Genomic DNA, 25,279 nt, shown 5'->3' with positions numbered 1-25,279 from the left:
CCAAATTCCATTCAAACCAAACCCATTGAGATGCACAACATCATGGCACCAGCAATGAAAGAAGGCAACCCAGATGCTGGAATGCAATTCTCTCCAAACCTGTCTCAGTCAGGCATTTTCAGGTGGGTTTGGTGATGGCAAGTGCAAAACCTTATTTTGTAGCTCAAAACCAATGCCAATCTTATATGATCTTTGGAGCGGTGAAGTCCCCAAATCCCAACTCCCAGGCTGGGGCTTCAGATACTTACTACTGATGGGGATTTATTTTTGTATCTACAGAAATGCTTCACGAGGTGGAACTGGCGACTTGAAAATAACGGGAGCCCTTCACACAGGTCGCGTCTGGGCTCTTAACAGCATCACAGTTTGATGCCAAGCCGGAAAGGGGGGTGGGAGGTGAGGTGACCGAAGGCACAGACAAAGAGTGAAATCTTCAGCTGTGAGTTGAAGATGGGCAAAGAGAGGGCAAAACTGGTAAACTGAGGCAGGGAGTTCCAGAGATTCAGAACATCTCCTTATGGCACTATTACTCACCCTCTCTCCCTCTATCTCTGCAAGTTCTTTTACTGAACATATTTTCCTCCCCCAAAGCAATGCACATTTCTCCATTCAAGAGAGTGAGAAGGTCACTTGCTTTGCCAAGTGTAACTTGCTACTAAGAGGTTGGGATGCTGACACAAATGTTGTTAGAGCTCACTCTATCTTCCCTTCCTGTCTGTTGGAAAGTACCTCCCACAGGAAACCTAGAAGGTCAACCATCGCTATACAACTTCATAACACAGTACACAAGTCCACCAATCTATCTCTGTTATTAATAATAATAATCCTCGTATTCGATACAGCGCCTCATCCAATCTTCGAGGCTTTTTTTTTAAAGGAATTATTACCCCTGGAAAAGCGATCTGCCAATCGACTAACAACCGGGTTCCAACTTACTGCTGGGTAAACAGAGACGTGAGGAGTAAGGGAACTTGCCTAAGATTTCATCCTATCCAGGAATCGCACCCTGGTCCTCTCACTTGTGAGGCGAGTGCTCTAACCATTGAACTACAGTTGCAACTTTGGAAACTCTAACTGGTGTTTGTGACATGTTCTTGATTTCACAAAGCAAAGCAATAAATCCAGGGAGGATGATAACAGTTTTTTACGTGCTATTTGTATTTACAATATTTGTCAATGATAATTGCTGCGAATCAATTTCCTGTGCAATTTAAATGAAATACTTTCAATTGTTATTACAATGCTTCTTGACTTGCATCAAATCAAATCTCATCCATTCAAAGTTGATGAGGTAAATGCTCACTCTGCACGGATTTCAGTAACAGTTGGGTCACAAGTAACGTGTTTGCTGTTAACTGTAACACAGTCAGAAACACGTTCACACAAATGCACACGGTGAACTTGAACACAATAATTCATCTTTTTCTATTTTAAAACACACAGGAATGATAAGACCGCCTCCCTTAAAAATTTGTATAATAATTCGATCAGGAACCCAGTTGTTGGTCGATTGGCGGATCGCTTGTCCAGGGGTAATAACCCCTTCAAAATAAAAACACATTTTAAGATATAAGTATAATTTGGTCACTCAACCCACGGCTGCTTGTGGGACGCCGCTGTGCACAATTGGCTGCCATGTTTCGCCCACAAAATATACAGTCGATTCACTTTACAGTATATTCCGTTTAGCGCTTTGAGACAGCTCGAAGACGTGATGAGGCGCTATGTCAAATGCAAGAATTATACGCTTCCACAGCCTTAGTGTTTCAATGGAAAGGTTGGCATAATTAACGAGCATTGCGCAACAATTCGTTTAGAGCTCTGATGTTGTCTAATAAGAGCCAAGTTAAAGAAAGGAGCAACCATCACTTGACACTGCTCTACTCCATTTATTTTATGAGTGCTTTTTAATGAGTCGATTAAGTTTCCTCGGTGGCCCACAGATAAGAAAGCACCAGATGTACAGCACCATGACACATAGCCTGAGAGCATCTGTCCAGGTTGGTTTACAGGTGCAGACTAGTTGTCGCGCATGCAACAATTTGCTCAAACCTGGAAATATCTTACGTACATTCAAAAGAAATCATACACCTTAACACGATCTGAATCCAACCCAATCTCTGGCTCCAAGATTAAGAAAAATTAATTCTGACATGTGCAGAAAAATGAGCGTAAGTGGTGCTCGGTTAGGTCCTACATTGCACCACGCTGTGATTTTATGTCAGACATAATCCCAAATACTTCCTGAACACATGTAATGTGCCAGGTAAAATGTTTTGTAGTGATTGGTCATTGTGAACAGACTAATTCATTAGCAGTTTAGCATAGAGAGTAGCTACGCAGCTCGTTCTCTTATCTCAGAGGCTGGGTATGAATTCATATCAAGATGAAAGGTTCTGCTCTGCTTGAAGCCACTGAGCAGGTTTGACCTAGTTCCCTGTCTGTTCGACTCTGCTGCAAAAAAAAATCAGTGGAATAGTGGACTGTAAAGCACTAATCTCTGATGTAATAATGTTAGTCTTCCGAGTTTGTGGCTCAACCAATGTTGGTACAAACCAACAACAATTGTTATTCCTCCACAGTGACAATCATCACCTTGATGTGAATTGAACTGTGGCACAATTGCTCTCTTAAAACACATTATAATAATAATAATGATGATAAAACATGTTCAAAACAATACTATAAACAGTACCGTATTAACATCTGAAATCTCAATTGTGCCTCCGGTTCCTAACAAGATATGCTTATGAATCTCTTACTTGCAAACTAGAAATACCTATTTATCAAGGGAGAGATTGAAAATAAGAACAGAAAACACAAAAAACACAACCTCCCAATCTTCACATCACAAGAGAGGCATTAGAGAAGAGCCTCAGGAACATGAACACCTTAACATGACACATTCCACCTCACAAACGTTCCTAATAGACTTGCGTTGTGAAAAAAAATACTGGAAGCACTCATTTCTATTACAGTGAAGCAACACCATCGATGTGGTAACAGCAAAGGTTACTTGAATCTTCATCTGCACCATGCTTAGGGGACAATTCAGAGCCTTTAGAAGCAATTTGTCCAATAGATTGTGTTGGTTCACTGGGGGGAGCAAACTTCTGAATACTTAATTGCATGTGAGTCGTAGATATGCAATTACCTTGCTTGGCAAAAATAATACAATTTGATCATGGAATAAATGTCATCTGGCAGGGTAACCACAGAGCTGATATAATACAGAACGAGGTGAGTTTATGCTGCTGGCAACAAAGCTTGCTTCACTCTCAGCCTCATAAGGCTGGGGTGCAGGAAGCTCAGTGTATACTGTCCACTCCACTTTATATTCATTTGAGACTGTAACAAATATCAAACCCTGTATCAGTCTGGCTCGTATGGTAACGCACTCACTGCGAAGCCAGAGGCTTTATAGATAAGACGAAAAACCAGGGTCCTATCTGGATTTTCAAGTGGACTTTAGGGATGCCATAAGAGAAGAGAGTTTCTCCATGTGTTTTAGCCAGCAAACCAACCCCCCACCACCCCCCCACCCCAAATAAAATTGGTCATCACTTTACGGCTGTTTGTGGGACATTGCTCTGCACTAATTGGCCACTGCATTCGCCCTCAAAAATATAATCACTTGACTTTAATGTGGCTCCAGTGAAGCAGTAAGAGATGTCCTCTGATGTGAAAGCATTGTATTAAATAACTACTATTATTGACCTCCCAAATCAGCGTTTGCTAATTGTTATCATTGAACCACTTCAAACGACCAGCTCTTTAGTAACATTAAAAATCAGTCCATTGAAAGACAGACATAAGGCTTCCTTCCGAACGACAATGGGATTCAGTGGAGCTCAGTACAACACTTATTTGTTCAATCAAGCTTTTATCAAATGTTGTTAAAAGTTACAATTTCTATCAGTCTGGTTAATCTGGCTGCAGGCGACAAGGCATACAAAAAAAACTGCACAACTTCTTATGTCTTGTCAAGTTCACTAAATTTCCGATCACACAAAATCCTGCTGCAGGTCCCAAATAATTTATTTATGAAAGATTGTCTTCTCCTCCCCTGCCCTGAGATCTGTCATATTGGCTGATGTCGAGCCCCTAGTTTAGTCTGACAATCCAATGCTGTGCCGGGACAAACGCTGCTGTCCTTCCAATGAGACATTAAACCGAGGTTTGGTCTGCCTGTGGGAGAGGGAAGCGGCACGATCAAAAAGTAAGGTCCTTCGGTGGGATTTGGAAGTGGGGAGGGGGGGGAGAAAGAGAAGGGATTAGCTCCCAGTTTCCCTTCACGGCTATTGGTGAGACTTTGCTGTGTGCAAATTGGCTGCCGAGTTCACCTCACAGAGCCTAAACTTCACAACAGAATTCAGCAATGTGCCTTGAGAAGTTTTGATAACATGATGAGGCACTTTATCAAATGCAAGGATTATTATTCCTCTTAAAAATATCAAAATATACGGAAGGAAACCAAACGTCATGTAGGAATTTGGGAATAAAATCATATTGAGCATCTCCGAGGATGCTTTGAACAGAAAAAAGGTAGCTGCAAATGACTCGGTCGTAGCAGAGGTTTTATTATATAAATGGGTTGCTATAGTTTCTTTAAAAGGCAACCAAGCTGAACACTTTCAAGTCCAAGCAAGCAGTAAAATGGTAATTAGGATTCTTGCTGCACTCGGCAAGTCAATAGATCATCAGACTCAAATGATGTGCATTAAATATAAAAAGATGTTAAAGAGGAGGCAGTGGAAGGCTGACAATAATGCTTCATTTCTGTTTAGCTAGTAGCGAGATAGCCAGAGGTCTGAAGTATTTAATAGGATACCTCTCCCCTTCAAAACAGAGCAGAAACATGATCTTTTGACCTGCAAGGTAGTTAGTTTTCAATAAGGGGGCGGAAAAAAAGATTAATGGAAATTACCTTACGGCATGCAATTCTGGAGAATTTAAAAAAATGTTGAAGATGATAAATAGAATTGGTGAGGCTTAGCAAAGCCAGCTCATGTGTAACTAACCTATTGGATTCTTTAAGTATGTAGCTGCTGTAGAGATGGGGAAAGTCACTTGATACTGTACAGTATATTTATCTTTATACAAGCAATTCAACAAGATCCTTTGTAAGAGTCAAGATAAGAACATGTTGCACGGGGCTGATATCACAAATTAGACAGATAAGTAATCTTTTTAGGATTATAAAAAAAATGTGTTGTAATAAAACCCAGAGAGAAAATAATGCACAAAATACCCACTGGTACTTTTAAGGGCATGTTGTAACAAACAAATCAATAGATCTTAAAAAATATATATACCCACAGTAGGTACAACAGAGACCGAAATGAACCTCTTCTGAAACCTCCAGCCCACAAATAAAACAAGATTTATTAAATATTTGTCCCAGAAATGCCTCCTTCCTCAAACAACAGCAGGGACTGACTGATTGCCCAAACCCTTCACTGTACCAACAACAAGAGTTCAAAAAACTTCCCAGATTTTTCTTTTTGAAAACAGAAATGTTCCCCTTCCACAGTATGCACGTGGTTCAGCATGACATGTTTACCCTGTACATAGTGGGGTGTCACCTCGGCTGGTCCAAACGAAAGCACGAAGGTTTTTAGCACCAATAAACCAAGCCATATAAAATGTTTCAATTTCTGAGAGTGAGTATGGGACACCCATGGCGATTAATCTGCTCGAGGAACTGTGCACTCTCTCTCATCTTCACCGGTGACCTTGAAGAACAGAAAGGTAATCACCAGGTTTGCGAATGACACAAAAGCTGCGTGTGAAAACCAATCGTGTGAAAGAGACAATTATTATTCAGGATGACTCAGAACAGCACATCGCATGGCTGGAGAACTGGCAAATGACCTTCAATAAATGCATTGCCTGGAAAACCATTATCAGCAGCAACTTTGTAAGCGAGAACATCAACTTTGCTCTTTTATTGAGATTTCAGGTCAACTTATTCCTCGCTATTACTCTACCGTCAAGTATTCTGATCAACACTTCCCACCAGACACAGTGGGATCAGCCAATATCACCAGCATGTCTAATGAGGAACATGTCAATCTCTGTGTCTGGCAAAAAAAAGATAAGTATTGATTTTGCCCACAAGAATAAAGAGTCAGTTCACTTTACAGTATATTCTGTGAAGGGCTTTGAGATATCCTGTAGACGTGATGAGGCGCAATGTCAAATGCAAGGATTATTATTACTACGACAGAAAAATATGCATTGAACACGGCATTGAAGCGTAAATATACTGTACAACAAATACAGGTCAGGATTTAAAATGGCAGCCTTACAAGGACATCCGTCAGAAGCTCTATTGGCTGTGGAACAAATAGATCAAAGGGAAATAAACATTCTTTGTTCCTTTGCACCTCTTGGTCACCAGTAACAGGTGTGGAGATTAGCGCCACTCGGACTTCAGTTTGGGGGTCAGTCAAAAATAGTAAAATGCAGAGTAATCATTTGTAACGACCGGAATCAGTGCATGATAAATCCGCCAGCACACTACAGAATGCAGATAAACTAATGCAGACGTCAAGAAGTATTTAAATCTATATATTATTATTGTAAATGTCATTTATCTTTCAAGGATGTAATCCATCACTCACAGAGCCCCTGATGGGCAATGATTGAATATCAAAGTATTTTGGATTTATCCATTCAGCTGGTGACCCCCCCACTAAGGTCAGATCTTAACTTTAACTCTTCAAGTGTTGATAAACATCCAGTGTTTTCAATGCAAGTTGATGAACCTCACTGATCTGCTCTCCATCTTACCGCAAAAGAACTTTCTCCGGGGTTATTCAGTTCTGAATAATTTGCAAATCTATGTTACACTGCACGTCCATGTGTACTTCTTAAACCAACCAGAAAGGCATCACGACTACAAGTGACAGAATAACCAGCTCAGACTATTCTGTATGTAGGCGCCTGCCTGTGAAATCACGTCAAAGAAGTCTCAGTCTTTGATTTTGCTGCAGTAAAAGATTAGGTGGTGCAAAATAATTCTGAAAAATCCAGTAAAATCAGGCCCCCTGACACCTCCTGGGCAGACCAGAGCACGATAAACCTGATTCAACAATAAATGTTGTGCTTTAGATAACAGAGGCTTTTGCATATTGACGGGGCTGCACATGCAAACCGAGCTCCCCAGACCCTTGTTAGGGCAACGGGGAGCAGGGAAAGTGTTTTAAATCCGATTTCCTATTCCCAATCCCTGTACTGCAGGAAATGATTTGTCGCAAACCACAGTATGAAAGGGGGATCTGAACACTCTCTCCAGGTTTCTCTATTCCTCCTGCAGTAACACTCGATGCCATAAATTCACAGAAAATTGTTTTTTTTGTAGGAAAAAAGTGGATTTTTACAACCGAAGAGAACTATTCTGTATTCACAATGAACAATATCGAAATGACTGTGAACATTAAATAATAGGGCAATAATAGTGAATGGTGAGCACACTTTTCTTTCGCACACGATAATGGGAGGATTGAATCAGGGTTCTCCCTTGTCCTCAGTTTTATAATGCATACTTAATATTCAAGTAGCAATCCGTATACATTAGAAATATTCATATTCAGAATATGGAGCTATCCCTAGGCTTATTAATTTAATATTTTGATAAAATACTGTGTCAGAGACTACAATAAACTTTATACACATCGCATACACTTTCTGTAGTTCAATTAGTTATTAATAGGTCCCCATAAGAATCTGAATTTTTTTTGCTCAATGGCTACACCACTCCATAAATATTAGTGACAGCAGTGAAATTCCTGCTCAGTGTGAAGACATTTGTACATGAAAACATGTTTACAATAGATACAACAACATCGACTTCATTTATAAAGTGTTCTTCATGCAGTGTAGCGTCCTGGAGTGCTTGACAGTGGCGAAGTCTGACCCTGAGCCAGGGGGGAGCGGGGACGAGGGGGGGGGGGGTTGGCAGGTGACCATAAGCACGATCAAAAAGGAAGGTCTTTAGGCAAGATTTGAAAGTGTGGAGAGAGGGGGCGAGGCGGAGGGATTGGTGGAGAGAGTTCCAGAGTTTTGGGGTGTAGAGGCTGATCACCAATAATTAAGAACTACTGCTCGTGTGTGTCTGTTTTGAAATGTTTCATTGAAGGAATCTGCTAGAGCCTTGAACACAGCTCTTTTACGCTAGTTATACCACATTCACTTCACTCGAACGGCAATCGAGGAATAATGGACTAAGCTTCTGCAGCAGCGTTATTAATTGTGTCGGCAAAGTGAAGCCGACCAAAAAAATGATCGTCACAAAAGACACCGATTCAGCATTGTTCCCGAGACTGACAACACTGCAGAATCCATCATACACCTTGGCAACCCAGTGCCTTCAAAGCCTCGGCTCAATTAATACCGCAACTAGTCAGAAACTCTTGTCATTTTCAGTTCCATTGATCTCAGACGCCAATGTTGCTTTGTGTTGATGAACATGTAATCGTGCTGTTCATCCCATGATACATATCAGCAGCTAGTGCCTGTGGCCCTGTCACAGTACAGGCTGGACAAGCGCTCTGAGACGCCACCCTGGGTGACGGTATATATATATGCAAGTTGTTGCCAACATTGTCATTGACCAGCAAATGTGACGCCATCCGGTATTTAATCTTCAACACAAATGAGCAAAACGGGGGGGGGAAACACTCCAATTATCCGTCTATCAGGTTCAGGTTCCAGAACTCAATGAGCTGCTACTCTCCGACTTCCAGGCTCCATCATTATTTGTTTGGCACTACTTTGTGTCCTTACCAATGGCTACTACAGTTCCTAGCCCAACTATTATTGAATAGTAACATCACTTTCCCGTTGCTTTCAACCCGATTCTTAAATATGAACTGTTTGATGGTCTCGGGCATTGTCCAGATTTTGTACCGTCTAAAACAACAATGTCAATTTCACTGAGTTCTCCAAGATGATGATATCTGCTCAATAAAAATAATAATAATTTGGTCACACAAACCATGGCTGTTTGTGGGACACTGTTTGTGCACAATTGGCTGCTGGGTTTCGCCCACACAAAATAAAGTCCATTCGCTTTACAGTATATTCTGGGAAAAGCTTTGAGACATTTCGAAGACGTGATAAGGCGCTGTATCAAATGCAAGGATTATTATTATTATTACTGTTGTTACTAGACTGATATTAATCTCATGTCAGGATGACTCACACATGAATAGCTCGGCAAAATGCAAGTGTAATAAGGAGTATAAAATTGTCTCCATCCTCTAAGCGAATCAGTAATAACAGCTGAAATGACAGCAGTGCAGGTGGATATTAACTGGTAATCAGGGCCACTGTTTTCTACACACCTTGTCACCCTGGAATTCTCACACTGCAGAATTCACACATTAAGCAGCAGAAGTCTTAATAATGTCTTGCTGAATCTCACCCCAAACCAATTTCTGAAAGAACAAACTCTTATTGTAGAGGGAACAGAATAGCAATCTGAACTGTGGAAAATGAATCATAGAAAACCATTGTTTGCTGCTCAGTTTCTGGAGAATCAATTCAATAGGATAGGAATAATGAGAGGCCTGATGTCTTCTCTTGATGTTTACCCGGTGGCATCTGCTGTAAAGTGCACATGTGCAAGGCAAGTGAAGTCAAGATTGGATTCAATTGGCATTTCCCTTCATGGTGAGGTTCAGTGTCTGGGCTCACACACAGTGAACAGACATGTGAGGTTAACGGATGGCCCTAGATCTGTACCACAGCTTGAGTCACCGCTTACAGTGAGCAATACGTACATGCAGGGAGCAGAGAAAGCTACAGGATGAAAGAATCAGACAATAATATTAAAAACAGAGATCAACACCATCCTCACACTGAAGGTTTGCTTTCTCTCATTCTCCTCTGTACAGTTCAAGTGTAATGTTATTAGCTACTTAATCCTACCTAACTAACACCATTATAACTCTTAAGATTATTTCAACCATTGACAAAAATGACTAACTAAATGAATCACAATAATAATAATTTGGTCACTCAATCCTCGACTGTTTGTGCCGCGTTTCGCCCACAAAATACAGAGTCACTACACTTTACAATCTATTCTGTGAAGCACTTTGAGACATCTCGAAGACCTGATAAAGCGCTGTATCAAATGCACAGATTTTTATTTTATTATTCTTATTATGGTATGTTCATTCTTCAGTACAAATCTGCTAATGTTACTTTTGTTTAATAGTTAATGTTAAAAGGCTGTGAACCAGCCCTGACAATTCTGGATTACTGAGCATTAATATGACAGCCTGTCTTCAGAAACAGTCACATTAACAGATGTTTGGGAACCTCTGGTACAATAATCAGTGCAGAATATGGTTGCAAATCACATGATCTAACACTGGATGCTTGAACCTCCCATGTCCCTGCATCTACCAGCTTGCAAGCGACATGTCTGTAGAGTTACACACCACCTAGCTTTCAATCTGATTCAGAATAAACCCATGTAGAGGCGCAAAAACTGGGCTCCCCTCTTCTGATTGTCAATCACTGTTTGACAACAGAATAGAAACAATGGGAGCTCATGTGGAGCGTAAACACTGGCGTGGAATAGTTGGGATTGAATGGCACATTTCCGTGTCATATGCAACTGTGCGAAAAACTTATGTTCCCGTAAGTGATCAAAAACATCAATCTCTACTTATCAGAAAATGAACCATGTACAGTTTACCATGACCGGCTGTGCTATTTGATCCTCCCGAACACCCTCGGAACTCTCAAGATTATTTCAACCATTGCCAAACAGTGGATTTGATATTCATCCTTGCACGAGAGTGTGTGGCATTAACACGTCCCTCATCGCTGTATTTTCTACCCTAACCTAGAGTCTGCAATTCTAATTATATACAAAAACCTTGACCTTTCATTGCCGTGCTGTGTTGATCTACTCTGTTTTAGTTGGAATACAATCGATTTGCACTGCAGTGATAACGAGATTTGAAATGGTTAAAGTACCACACAGCGAAAATCAAACCACGTAACAATGTCCAGAAGCAGATTTAGGATGTTTCCTAATTTGGGCCAATGTCTCTCCGTGTTCCTCATCAGCGGTTAATGACTTTCAGCAGCCGAGATAAACACTTTCACACACTGTGGCTCATAGGCACCATGTTTTTGGGTGCATGAAGCAAAACACAGATGAATAAATTACAATGTTTATTCTGCAATATATTAATTATACATCAGAACATGGTCCAAAAATTGGCTTTTCCTGCTGTCTTCAAATCTTGAAGTGCGGTTTAATATATAATTAACGGAAGCAGTTTCTAAATGCCTTGCCACTGGAGATGAGCATTTGTGTTAAACCTATATTTTCAGTTTTCACTTAATTTGACTTTTGTTTTCCGTGGTCTCCCAATTGGATTTTAATCCCAATCAAATTCTGCAGAGCAAATAAGTCAATTTAAACTAGCTGAAGATCAACCACCCTCTACGTTTCGACTCAAAACAGACTAGTTTCCATTTAAACAAAAGCAATAAGTTACAATATTTGGGATGTCCTCCCGACGAGAAAGGCGCTTTATAAATGTCATTTTGTATTGTATTGTATTTCTACAATTCATCTAAATATGGCCCTTTGTTCCTTTACCTTGAATTGTCAGACAAAACGATGACCTGTCCAATGATCATACTTGTGGATACACTAGTAACAGACGACAATGTGGTGGGAAGTGGCCAAAGAAACATCAAATGGAATCAACAGCAAAATAAAACGCCAGAATTTAGGATTCAAGACGATTCATTAATTACCCAAAGCACTTTGCCTCAAAATTTCATTTGTTCAGGAAGTCTAATTTACAATGGTATTCTAAAATGCAACGAAGCAGCAAGTTGTGAACTGAAATAAATTACGTGCATAAATCTTCCGGCTTCACAAGGTCAACTAAAGGGAATTCAAGATTTCTTTGCCCACTAGTTACAAAAAAAAGGCGGCAATTGAATCCACGCGGGTGAATAATGAGAGACGCACACAGGTCTCCAACACAAAAGCAGTATCGTGCACCTTATCGGGAACTTGCCTGTATCTCATTTAACATGCTCACATTTCCAGAACAAAAAAAATTGTGCATTCAATTTATTATTATTATTTTGTTCAAAACATGAATTCACAGAACAAACACCAGGCAGCACAGATCTCTCTTCCAGATATGAAAGCACTATTATGTGGCACAGAAATGTTTTTGTAGTTACTCCTAAAATAATTCTCAGAGCAAAAAAAAACTTCTTTTAAAAAAATTCAGAGTTTACATAAACTGGGTGTTTAATAAGTCTTTCCATTTAATTCTTCAAAGCTCATCATTGTGAATGGATATCAAATGATTTTGTTTCAGTTTTTTAGGGCAGCTTTTGCCATATAAATCTAGAAATGCCATGTTTTTACACCGGACCGCTCAGTAAAATCCAACAGCTAATCTGTATTTGATTCTTTTCATGACAATTACTTACGATTCTTTTCCTCTTTGTTAGTCGTTTTGTTAAATTTTTTCACGGATTCCACTTACAAAAAGTTCTATCGACATCTAATTGCAATAATACTACTACTAATAATAATACTTGTGTTTGATACAGTGCCTTATCACGTCATAGAATGTACAAAGTGCAGAGGTGAAAGAAAGGTGAAGCAATATTTCTTAACGACCCAAAGAAAGGCCAGTTCATTCATTCAACTTAATCTCGGTGCAAATGTAATCATTGTTAAGCTGTGTGCACATTAATTTATAACCCATTTTCCATTTGCGATGTTCAATAAATGTTTGACATAGTTTTCTATAATTTTCTGACATGAGTTCAACATTGAAATGTCAACTTGGGATCAGTTCTGGGTATGATGCAGCTCCAACATATTGCTCATATGAAACGCTAGTGAAATAATGTTCTTCCCAGCAGATCCTTTATAAACTATGCATGATAGATTTATACATTGGCACAAATTCAAATGTAACTGGGTTTACCATGCAAACAATTTACAACTATGTTGGAAAAACCTGCTCCACGGTCAAAATATTGGATAGCTGTCAGGCAAGGTACTGTAAATTTCTAATTTAAGATAATTTTTAATTTAAAAAAACTGAATTGTCTCGATACATAGAAACTGTAAAGTAGTTTCGATGGAAACTGTAAATGATTGCAATCATGTTGGGACAGTTTCAAAGAGTTTTCTATTTGAATTGATCTAGGGTTTACAGTTAGTAGTTTCGGTCTTTTTTAAGACACGATAAGTTTTTTTTGTGAATTCCTCCACTGGAAGGTTAGAATTTCAGTCAATTGATTGATTGATTGATTCAGTTTGATTGCCAAGTTAATCCTTCATGACTCCAGATTTATTGTGTATCCAATCTGCTCAGCGCTTAGAAAGGGGCTGTTTTAATTAGGTGCTGGTTTTATGCACGCAGCAATGATCTATACACCAGCATGACTATTACTAAAATACCCCTTGAAACCTCTTAGCAGAACAAATGAATCCTTATCAATATAAGTCAATTAATTAAATATTGGTATTAACCATAAAGATATTCCTGATGCCTAAAAATGTTGCCGGGGGAATATTACATCATTCCACTGGCTGACAGGTTTAAAGTTTTACTCAAAAGCCAACTATCGAGGTAGAATTGGTTCTTTATGTGTCCTTCAATGCAATTTGACTCCAAATGCAAAAAAGCCCTCGTATTCATTTTCACAAACATTGAGTCGGTCTAATATTTGATTCCCTCGAAACTTGTTTGTGTGAGAAAAAGTACATGTGCCACAATTCAATCTGCGGGAAAAATGTTTGTGTGAAGCACCTTTGGGGAGAAGGTTGAGTATTTTTGTTTGCCATAATAACCAATTAATAAACTGAAAATAACTGAGTGGTGAAATTAACTAAACCGGGTGTTTAGGCAGCAAACATACCTGTGATTACACTACCTTAGCATACATTAAAACAAGCCTAGAAGAACAACTCTTCAAAGCAATAATGGAATCAGCAGATGCGAGGAAGATCAGATCATGTGAAGGTCTTTCTCTGCAATCTATTATAACTGGTGAAGTACAATAGGGCCAAAACGCCTGTCTGTTACACATGGGCAGCAAGATCCATTATTCGCTTCTGAAAAGCACCAGATAAACATTGTCGCACAATTGCAAAGAGAGGAAGCTTGCAAAATATAAAGGGGAATGGAGCAGAAGAGCGTTGACAATTTCGGGAGGGTAATGGTACTGTCTGGAGGGAGAGTGAATAGGAAAGGTAGACTAAAGATGGCCGGTCCCGGTCTCGTCAATGAGAAATAATATTTCTGTACATAAATTGGTGCAACCTCAGCCTGTGGCATTACCCTGAGGAAGGATGATGGTGACCACATGCAGTGTCATGGTCAAAGGCGCAGTCAAGGAAATCCTCTAACAGGTCTGACACACTTCACAAGATCGGTTCGGATGAAGAAGGCTCTTCGGTCCTTTTGACCTCACCTTTTCATAAAAAAACCTGTTGTTGGTGCCTGTGTAAAGGCCTGAGTTGCCTCCAAGAGGGTTCTGGTGCTCGACTCCTGAAAGTAGTTAATCATGAGTCAGTGAAGCATCAGCAAGTTCAGACACTCACACTGGGATCATGGTAGAATCCTTGCAAACAGTAGAACAACATCCATTATCTTCATAATCAATACAACAAATGCAACTTTTTTTTTTCAAATTCATCCCTCTGGTTACAAACATTTCACTGTTAAAATATGATATTATCCACAGTCAAGGTTTGATCCATCAATTTAGCTGAAACATATACCAGAGCTGTGCCCTCATGTGAAGTAAAATCCATCTCTTGAAAGTTGATTGAAAGCTTGCGGACGGCTGGTGGCTTACTGTCTGATGGAGCCACGCTACAGAGAAGGGCGTTGTAACAACAGCAACTTGCGTTTACTTAGCGCCCTTCATGCCGGAGCATTTAACAGTGGCGGAGCCCGATGCTGAGCTGTGGGGAAGGGGTAGGTGACTGTAGACACATCCTAACAAGAAGGTCTTCTACAGAGTCACAGAATAACTCTGTACAGCTCTAATGTGACAACATCAAGAAACATGATGAGCAGATTATGGGTTTGAGGGTGTTCACCGGGTGATAGACAGGTCAGTTGAGAAGGGTTGAGCTGTCCTCAATTCTTATGGTTTCAATATACTGTCTGGGAAATGGGAACAATAATAATCCTGGCATTTGATACAGCGCCTTATCACGTCTTCGAGACGTCTCAAAGCGCTTCACAGCATAAACTGTAAAATGAATTGACTGCGTATTTTGTGGGCGAAACGCAGTGAAATAAGGAAAGACCACAGCAATACAAATTTTAAAATTATTGACTAAAATTATCCTTTATCTGATTAAATAAACTGGAACCACATCCTCAGATACCGCAGGACTTGCTGTGCCTGGCTCTTCACAATCAGCAGGACACTATCCAATATTTTATAGTGAGCTAGACATTAGCCATTTCATTATGTTTCCTTATACTGTTGGCTACAGTAATTAACTTTTTTTTTGGTGGGGAAATAGTTTTAACACAGTATGAAATGTTTATAAGAATAAATACATATTAGCAATATGATTGAGCTAAACGCTCTCCATGTGTTCCTTTTAAGTGTGGTGACGATTTAATAGGCAAATGAATCAGCTAATCTCTACCAGCGCATTCTCACGAAAAGAAATGGGATGAATGACCAATAACTGTGTAATTAGGTGCCTTTTGATATTGGCCAATACATTAGGAGGATTCCTTGCTCCTCTATGAGATATGACCATGTAACCTTTAATGTCTATCTAAATCACCAGCTCCCTAAAGAATAGAAACATCCAACAACACACTCTCAGTTCCACACTGCACAGGAGTTTGCCTGTATTATGTGTTTCAATCCTATTCTGGGGCTTGAACTCATAGCCTTCTGACTAAACATAGATTTACACTGTCAGCACGAAACATGCCTTTCTGCCCTACTTGTTATTCTTCACACGAGTCTCCACCCATTCCTTATTCCCTGCCATACTCTTCTATTCCGTTCTCCCGCATGAGTATATCTAGCTTCCTCTTAAACACATGTATATTATTTAATCCATCCTCTGTCCAAATCTGGGATCAAACAAAAATATGATAGAGAAAGGGCTGCTACCTGTGACCAACACAAAATGATGCTCTCGATCAAGGTGCTTGACAAAAGTGGGTTCACTTTTGACCAGTTAATAATTATTGTGAATTTAAATCATTTAAAGAATGATGTAAAGTGAAGAATCACATGGTTGCTTGTGATCAGTACAAACATGATGTGCGTGGGACTGTGTTTGATCCAAAAACATTGGGGAAAATAACTACAGATGAGCAGAGCGGCAAATCAACTTTAAGACCAAAATCTCATTCGTGGCTTCTTAAGAATCCCCTTCAAACACACGGAGATGCCGCAAGCAGATATATGGAAAGAGAAACAATTAGACCAGAGAAAGCAAATCTTGGAGTTTTATGTATCTGAAAGCTGATGGTTTTGCATTAGCAAAGTGGGAGGGTGGCTGAAAGTTAAGTGCGATTTGACAGCGAGAGGGAACCACGGTTGTATTACAAAGTGTTGGCTTACCACAATTAGCGCTGGACCCAGAAGGACAATGGTTTTGGTCTTTTCAAGCTGCTTGTCGTACACCAGGATCCATCTGAGCTCCTGGAAAAAGTGGAGGTTAAAAATTAAACGGTCATTAAAAAAACGAATGCTTGAATATTCATAATGCAAGTGGGCCACATGGGATCTCCCGAAAAATACTTAAGGAAATGAGGATAGACATAGGGAAAACTGAAACAATCCTCTGATGATTAACTACAGGCGAGAGCGAGAATGCTCAGAACATTGCTGATGCTGCGATTTTATTAAAATAAAGGTCAGACTCATGACCCCGGGAAATGTAGGCCTATTATCCTAACAACTATCGCAGGAAAAACAATGGAGCCTACAATAAAGGAAGTAATTGAAGTATGTCTAACAAGACCCTGGCTTATTCTGTTTTGTGAAATGCAAATCAGGCCTGACAAATTAACAGCACTTTGCTCTCCAGAATCACTTCCTACAAGGGAAACAATCAGATTCAAAGCGTTACAATTTGCTGCTTGAAGCAGGACAGGACTTCCTGGTTTCCTCTATCCCTTCCACAACTGCAAGCCTGGCGATGGTAATCAAAGTCCTTCATTTTCACTCTGCTAACTAACCCTGCTATGCACTCCGCAGGCTCCCTCTGACTGTTTTCCACAGGTCTTTCACCACCAAATAACCATTAAACAAAATAAGGACAAACCAGCAATTCCTCTGGACAGTTACACAACTCTTCTCACTCCCAACCCACTCTCACCAAAGCCAATTTAGAGCTGGCTTTTATAAAAGAGCAACGCAATGGTTGTACTTATTTCTTATTGGGGAAATATTAACTTATTTCTAATATATTAAAAAAATCAGTCAATTTGCTCCGATGGCTGATGGGCAATCTGTGCCGACAACAGTCTCAAAGGCTGAATTTGACTAAAACGGACCCTTCACGAAGCATTACAATATCAAACCCTCATTCTACTATAAAAATAATAATAATCTTCGCATTTGACGTAGCTCTTTATCACATCTTCCAGACTTCTCAAAGTGCTTCATAGAATATACTGTGAAAAGTGAAAGTGAAGTGACTGTATATTTTGTCAGCGAAATGCAGCAGCCAATTGCGCACAGCAGCGTCCCACAAACAGTCGTTAATTGAGTGACCAAATTTTTTTTTTTTTTAAACGGATTATTACCCCTGGAAAAGCCAATCGACTAACAACCGGGTTCATACTTACTACTGGGTAAACAGAGCGTGGAGTAAGGAAACTTGCCCAACGGTTCAGTCCTAATGTTTGAATACTAGAATCTATATTGGCTCAATATAAATTCTATATATAGAATCGGTAAGAATAAGTGTAAATGAAAATACATCCGAATACATGACGCCCTACAAACACAGCAGTTGCACACAGAGTGTCAGTGAAAGTAATGTATTTCAAGGGAAATCAAGACTGTTCATCCAAATGAAGAACATCCACCAGTACAAGCAGGGCAAGCAACTGCCCTTTTTCATTGCAATTTTAAAACATTTTTGCTCTTCAGTCTTATTACGTACACACACACGTCTAGAGATAAGAATGAAAAGTACTTGAACTTTTAAACTCTTGAAGCATTTTCCAAGAGTTGGAAACTGACCCCCTTAATGTTGTTCCAAATAGAAACACGGGAGTGTAATTGTCGTTCGAGATTTATATTTTAACACGAGTCTTCAGGTCTTCAATGAACCCTCCAGCATAGAGCAGTTCTGCCACACTCCCATTGTAATTATCACAGTCGGCAGGAATAGGACTTGTAAAATTAACTGCGGCACTTGTGAGTTGCACTCCGCATTATTGATTTAGGAAATCATGTCATAACAGTAATGGAGATAATACAGTTATCATGACAATCTGATAAACAAAACACTTCAATTTACATTCAAGTGTTTGGTGCCCCACAAGAGGATCCCATGGCATTATTTTTCTAATCAAAGCTGTTTCAAAACATCTGGTCAAGGGTAACATCTGAGCTTTTTAAAGGGGTCACCCTCTCCTCAAATTCCCCTTAATAGAGTTAAATTATAAATGCAAAAGCCACAAAGGACCACAAAAGAAATTAAACACAAACAGATACAAAGCTGAAGATTGACATCTTATCGAGGGGACGCGACTTCCAACGTGAATCCCAAATGATATTGGGACATCTTCCCAACAATAAAGGCCCTTCACAAATGTAATTTGTTGTTGTTGATATTGGCATTCCCACATTGGATGGGCCACTTGGTGCAGGGCAGAGAAACGTGAATGATACATTTGACCTACATTTAATAAGATTAATAATAATTATAATAATAATCCTTGCATTTGATACAGTGCCTTATCATGTCTTCGAAACGTCTCAAAGCGCTTCACAGAATATACTGTATTGTATTTTGTGGGCAAAATGGGGCAGCCAATTGCGTATAGCAGTGTCCCACAAACAGTCATGGATCGAGTGAGCACTCTTTTTTTGAAGGGATTATTACCCCCAGGAAAAAGTACCGCCAATCGACTAACAATCGGGTTCCTACTAACTGCTAGGTAAACAGAGGCGTGTGAAGTAAGGAAACTTGCCTTGGATTTCGCCCTTAAGACATTTGCTGGTGAATCAGAAGAGTGAGTTGCACTAACCTGTTTGTGCAGATAATTTCAGCAATAAATATAGGAAAAATTCAGAGAGAACCATGTAGGGGAAGGAGCTACAACAAGCACTAAAACAACATATAAAATAACCCAGATAAAATATCCAGTTTAAGGTTTAAGAGCAAACACCATTCAAAATCTGACCTACCGAAGCAAACAAAACCAAGCTGGTTCCGAAATAGATTGGTGCAATTATAACCGGTTAATCTGCTCAAGTCAAATTCAATCTTTTGTTTACACCAACCTTTATTATACCTGACAGAACCTTCTGCGAATGTTATGCCACACCTCGTGTTTTTTACAGCTCCTTTTATGTTCCAGTTTTATGTAACCAGTCTGATTGGATTTGCTTGACTAGCGCTGAATTCCACACTTGGAGTCTGCAGTTGTTTTTCTGGCGTTAATTTTCAAAGATATTAATTCTCAAAGTTCAATACCTGTATTAACCTGCAATCAAAGCGACTGCTTTCCAGGGGAGAGAAACAGGTCCTCTCAATGCATCGCTAAGAATACGCCTTGATCTTCCCATTTGATAAGTCAACCTACATCAGATCACATTTACAAGGCAACGAAGGTGGAACAATTCAGTTTAAAGGAGATGTTCAACGTAAATTTCTATCGTGTGTTTTATGGTGAGGTGCAACTTAAGTTACAGCAATGAAATACGTGGAACTCCAGTGATATGATCTGCATTCCACTCATGTTAATGAGGAAACTCCTTGAAGCAAAATACAAAAAAGCCTTGTCTTTGTTGAGATGTGCAAGAGTCCTCAGGGGATTGGCTGAATGTAGACATAGCTATATGTATGAAATTAAACTCTTAGACCATTGAAAATGCTGATTAGTTTTAAGTTGCAGCACACTCCCAATTTCAAAAACAATATCTGTCTGTGTCTCTGTCTTTGAAGTGCCAGCAACTTACATTTACCCATTCGATCAGTCATTGGAGGCAGGGAATCCTTCTACTCAGCTCCTGTTAACTCTGCAAGCTAAAGCCCTAATGGGTAGGATGTTCCTAGCTGGACAAGCAGCGGGAACGTTTGCCAGACAGCGATATAATTTCCCCATTCGTATCTTCAGAACAGAAACAGCTCTTGTATGCAGTGAGCATGATTAAGTGTGCAATACCAATGGACTTCTCCCTCTATACTATATTGTTAGTTAACTGCAGCAACTTTCAACATTCGATGGGATCACAGCGTCAGAATGCTACATTACACTTTCAGAAACTCCAGCTTTAAGTGAACGTAATCATTCTGTTTCTGGAATTACGTTTAGCAAACTTTCACCCCTCCCCCCCACTTTCAACATGACAGCACTCACTGTAAGAGACCAACAACCCATTTGGACGCAGCAAGAGTTAACATTTCGCACTGCTTTGTGAAGTACTGTAATTTTTGATCGGATGGTGAATCTATCAAGAGTGCTATCCCGTGTTCTGCTGACACCTTTTTTTTCTCACGACTTCCCCAATAAGGCGAAAATTGTGCATCGCGTAGCAAAAATGCCTCTCGGTTGAAATATTGTGATGGACAAGATTCTGCCTATGCTCGAAGATATCAGTGAGCAGCTCCAGGCAGACTTGGCAAAAGTTGTTGCTTTCTCACGTTGCCTTCACAAACCTACCCCGAGGCAACTCACACAAGATCAGCAATTAAGTGTTTGTCAAGCTGTGCAGCAAGGATCGAAGAATTATTGAAATACTTAACTTCAACGGAGAAACACAAAGTGTAGGCAATACGGAGACATTTATGACCACCAGAAGTCATCTCCGAGTCTTGGGATGGTCAGGCAACATTGCCTTCTGGTTATGTGTAGTATCTTCTTCCTGAAGCGCTCCAGGTGCACGACTCGCTTTAACAGCAGAGTCTCCTGACAGAGGAGGGAGCCAGGCATTGGGATCTGCACCTGGAGCAGGAGAGCACTGTCTAATTTGCAATGTTCCCAACACATCTCCTGAGCTAATTGCAGCTTCCAACTTTCTATTCCTGTTGCAATTTTCCCTCTGATTTATACCCAGCAGCTCCAGGAGCTGGTTTCAATACTATAGAACTATTATTTTCTCAAAACTCGTGCTGTAAAGATAATCAGGTTTGTCCACCAGAGGTTACATTTAGGAGCACATGTGTTTGTGTATTGACTTCTGCACTGCTCAGCTCCCAGCTCTGACTGACAAGGGCTTGAGGGTGAAAAGTAATGGTTCATGTGGCTGTGACTTCAAGGTTGTTAAAGGCACCAAACCTTTCCAGACACATGTTAACATTCCTCACTGTTCGCCTCTACAAACCAGTTATATTCTTGTTGGATCACTGTGACGAGAACAGTTGATAAACAGTACAAGGTGCTCGTCATGTGCATGAGTTGCGTTACAGATCGAAGGACACAATTAATGGTATTTTCATTGGATATCAAATCCCATAACAAGAGGGTGCAGCCAGAAGGAGTCCACTCAAGCGGAGAAAAATGGGTTTAGAAGCAAAACAAACATGTAAGTACACAAGAGACATTTAGAACCTAGTGAACAGAGGGGAAAGAAAAGTCAATCCTCCACTGAAACAGAACCTGAAACGAGCAGGATCTACTTTTCTGGTTAATTAAAACTTTCTTCAAGTTTCCAATTTTTCTTTAAAAAAATGGAGATTTACATTTCATCGATGGTCAGGGCTTCGTTCATTTAAACTAAGGCTACGACTAAAACTTTACCCATTTCAATTATAATTAATGTGTTTTAGAATTAACAGAAAATTAAACACCATGAAAATACAGGCACCAGAGCTTTTGCTGAGATGTGAATATTGTGCATATAATAATTCCTGCATTGAATATAGCGCCTTTCATATCAGGAGGACATCTCAAAGTGCTTTACAGGATATACTTTAAACAGTAATGACTGTGTGTTTTGTAGGTGAGCACCTGCCATGTGTTTGTTATGTTGCGTTCATGTCCATGAAAAATTCTCCTGTATGGTGTTTCTAACTGACTTGTGAACCTAGTCATCAAAATGAATGTTCTTGGGCGGTACAAAACTGATTTTGTTGCAGAACAACTTGGTTTTGGCAATTCACTGCAAGCAGCATTTATACTGTGTTTTTATTGTCAATCAGTGCAGTAGAGAGAGGACATTAAAATTTGCTGTTCAGAACTGGTGAGAAACAAATATGCAGCAAATGACCTTCGCAGAAACAATCAAATGTTGTCATACTTCCTAGTTTTAAGACCGTTTCTACAGGAATTTCACCATCTTTGTGAGTTTTTAAAATCCCATTATGATTTTGGTTGGAGATATATATTTATTAGGTCAGGGTATCAAGGGATATGGAGCAAGGGCGGGTAATTGGAATTGAGGTATAGATCAGCCATGATCTTATAGAGTGGGGGGAACAGGCTTGAGGGGCTGAATGGCTCCTCCTGTTTCTATGTTTCTAGATGCGCAACTGCATCGAGCTCCAAGTGTACACGGAATCTCTCGCGCACCTCATCCCAAACCTCCCTCCATCACACAGTCCCTGGTAATGTATCACAACACCTATTATTCTGAACACCACCTTAAACCCACCTTTTCTGCCACTCAGATTTACTGAAAATGGGCACTAAACAATTACCCTAAGGTGGTCGTTAATGGCTTCTAGCGGTCGCTTTACTTTCTCACAGGCAACAGACTGATGGTGGTCAGAATGCTGAGCAGTTCAACTGAAAGAAAATCTATTAACAGTCAGTCAGCTCAGCACCAAGGTCTGAGTAGATTTAATTCAAACTAAAGATATACAGTTTATATTTTTTTACCTTTTTATCTCGGACGACACTAACTATAATTTTCCTTGCTCCTGAGTTAGGAGTGTAATGTCCCTTGAACCACCCAATAGGTCAATAATTCTACTGGTACGCAGTGATCACTACACTGTGGTGAAGATGTAGAATGTGAGGATACATAAGATCTTCCAGTTTTAGTATCACACTGAAATAAATGCCTCCCCAAAAAACATAGTTCGCAAGATATATTCCAAGCTTCACAACACGCAAACCATTTCAGATTCAAGGCTTTAAAAGTGGGGAAGCTTTACCACCATCAGCTGGCTTTATGGGCAGTGAGCAAATCCACACTTAATGAAGCCAATCTTTCTAAATGACTGAAGGTTACTAACTCGGGAAGAAAGTCAACATGGCGAAGGTTAATTAGTCCCCTGCGTACATAAGTAATTGCTCCAACACTAAATTTTTCTTGAATATTACAGCAATTATTTTATACCAAAGCGAATTCTAAAACATTCACTCTGTCTTTCTGGTTATTGTAAGGAGGAGCTGGAGATAGCAAAGTCATTGCTCAAACCCAGCATGTCATTAGTTTTAAAATGGCTTGTGAATCTCAAAGGCAAGCAAGGGAAGTTACCTAAGCAAGTCAGCAGTAATTACCTCAGTGGTTCAGCAGCAAAGCCCAATCCCTGTCTTCTCCTGCCTATTTATGGAGAAGAAGTGAGCCATGATTGATAGCTTATAGAAACCCCTTTACAGTTCGGACATTTCCGTGACACATGCAGGTTTGAACTTTCCATCTGGCGAGCTTGCCTCAGAACTGCCCCCACAGTCTTCCCTTGTCCTTGAGCAACGCAACATAACTTTGATCACATCTCAGGTCATGGATGGTTAAGTACCTCAAGGACTAATCCCACATGAAAGCAAGCTCTTGTTGTGGTTTCACTCCTCCCAATGGCTGATGGCTTGTGAATTAAACTTGGCACCACTAACTGCAAATAACACTGGCAATGACCTCCAAAGTTATCCTGCACAAAAACGTAAATTTAGAGAATTTTGTTTTTTTAGGGGAACATAGGAACAGGAATAGTCCATTCGGCCCCTCGAGCCTGTTCTGCCATTTTATTCGATCATGGCTGATCTGTACCTCAACTCGAAATCCCAGTCTTTGCCCCATATCCCTTGATCCCCTGACCTAGCAAACATCTATCCACCTCAGTCTTGAAAATTTGAATGGATCCAACATCCACAGCCTTTTGGGACACATTTGCTTGCTGTGTGGGTTTCTGATTCAAATTAAATGTTTATAGCTTTTTAAGGAAGTTAATCTTGTGCCACTTTTGCGACATACATGTATCGTGGATGTCCTGTAGCTCAGTGGTTAGAGCACTCGCTTTGCAAGTGAGAGACCTGAGTTCAATTCCAGGCAGAGGGCGAAACCTTGGGCAAGTTTCCTTACTCCACACAGAGCCTAATAATAATCCCTCCAAAACCAAAAATAATAAAAAAAATTGGTCGTTTTCAATCTACGACTGTTTGTGGGACATTGCTGTGCGCAATTGGCTGCCGCATTCGCCCACAAATATACAGTCAATTCACTTTACAGTGTGTTCTGTGAAGCGCTTTGGGACGTCCTCCCGACGTGAAAAGCGCTATATCAAATGCAAGGATTATTGTTATTATAATTATTATTATTGTCAGGTAAGAAATCGTGTGCTAAACAAAATGAGTGTGGAGCACCAAGAACTTTGCCATGTCAGGCTCCATGCCAGTGTCACTCACTCTAATAGTCTTTCTCGATTTTCCCTTTCAAAACTATTTATAATATTGATTCACCCTTTGCACTTCTCACTTGAAGAAGAAAATAATCCAAACTCTTTAAATCTCTGCATGTAAATGTAACCTCCCATTCCTGGTATCATCCTAATGAACTGTCTTTTTTCTAATGAATGCCTGAAAGTGGATGCAATACTTCCAACTACAGCTACCTAATGTTTTGTATAAATTGAACATGACTTCCTTTCACATGCATTGTATCTTTCTCTCTCTCTCTCACACACACTATATTATATATAAACCTCAATTTCTATTCACTCTATTTATGATTTTCTCTATTCGTATTCCCACCTTTAACGACTTGTGCATCTGGACCCTCTGGTCTCTCTGCTCCTCCAACACATTAACAATATGACCATTTAAGACACATTTGCTTGCTAATGAACCGTGGGATCCTGACTCGAATGAAA

At 39.9% G+C, this 25,279-nt stretch overlaps 1 protein-coding gene across 1 annotated transcript in view; it reads right to left on the bottom strand.

Moving 5' to 3' along the window:
• LOC103175760 (inactive N-acetylated-alpha-linked acidic dipeptidase-like protein 2) overlaps window positions 1–25,279 on the bottom strand; it is a 251,184-nt gene that overhangs the window by 188,294 nt on the left and 37,611 nt on the right. Inside the window, exon 4 of the mRNA XM_042339243.1 lies at window positions 16,627–16,707. The gene's annotated coding sequence lies outside the window, so the exon portion shown is untranslated. The remainder of the gene's footprint in view (window positions 1–16,626; window positions 16,708–25,279) is intronic.

Source organism: Callorhinchus milii, unplaced genomic scaffold (assembly GCF_018977255.1).
Source record: "Callorhinchus milii isolate IMCB2004 unplaced genomic scaffold, IMCB_Cmil_1.0 Scaffold11, whole genome shotgun sequence".
In the NCBI taxonomy this organism is placed as follows: domain Eukaryota; kingdom Metazoa; phylum Chordata; class Chondrichthyes; order Chimaeriformes; family Callorhinchidae; genus Callorhinchus; species Callorhinchus milii.
The sequence above is the reverse complement of the archived record's forward strand: the minus strand, read 5'-3'. Positions and strand labels throughout refer to the sequence as shown.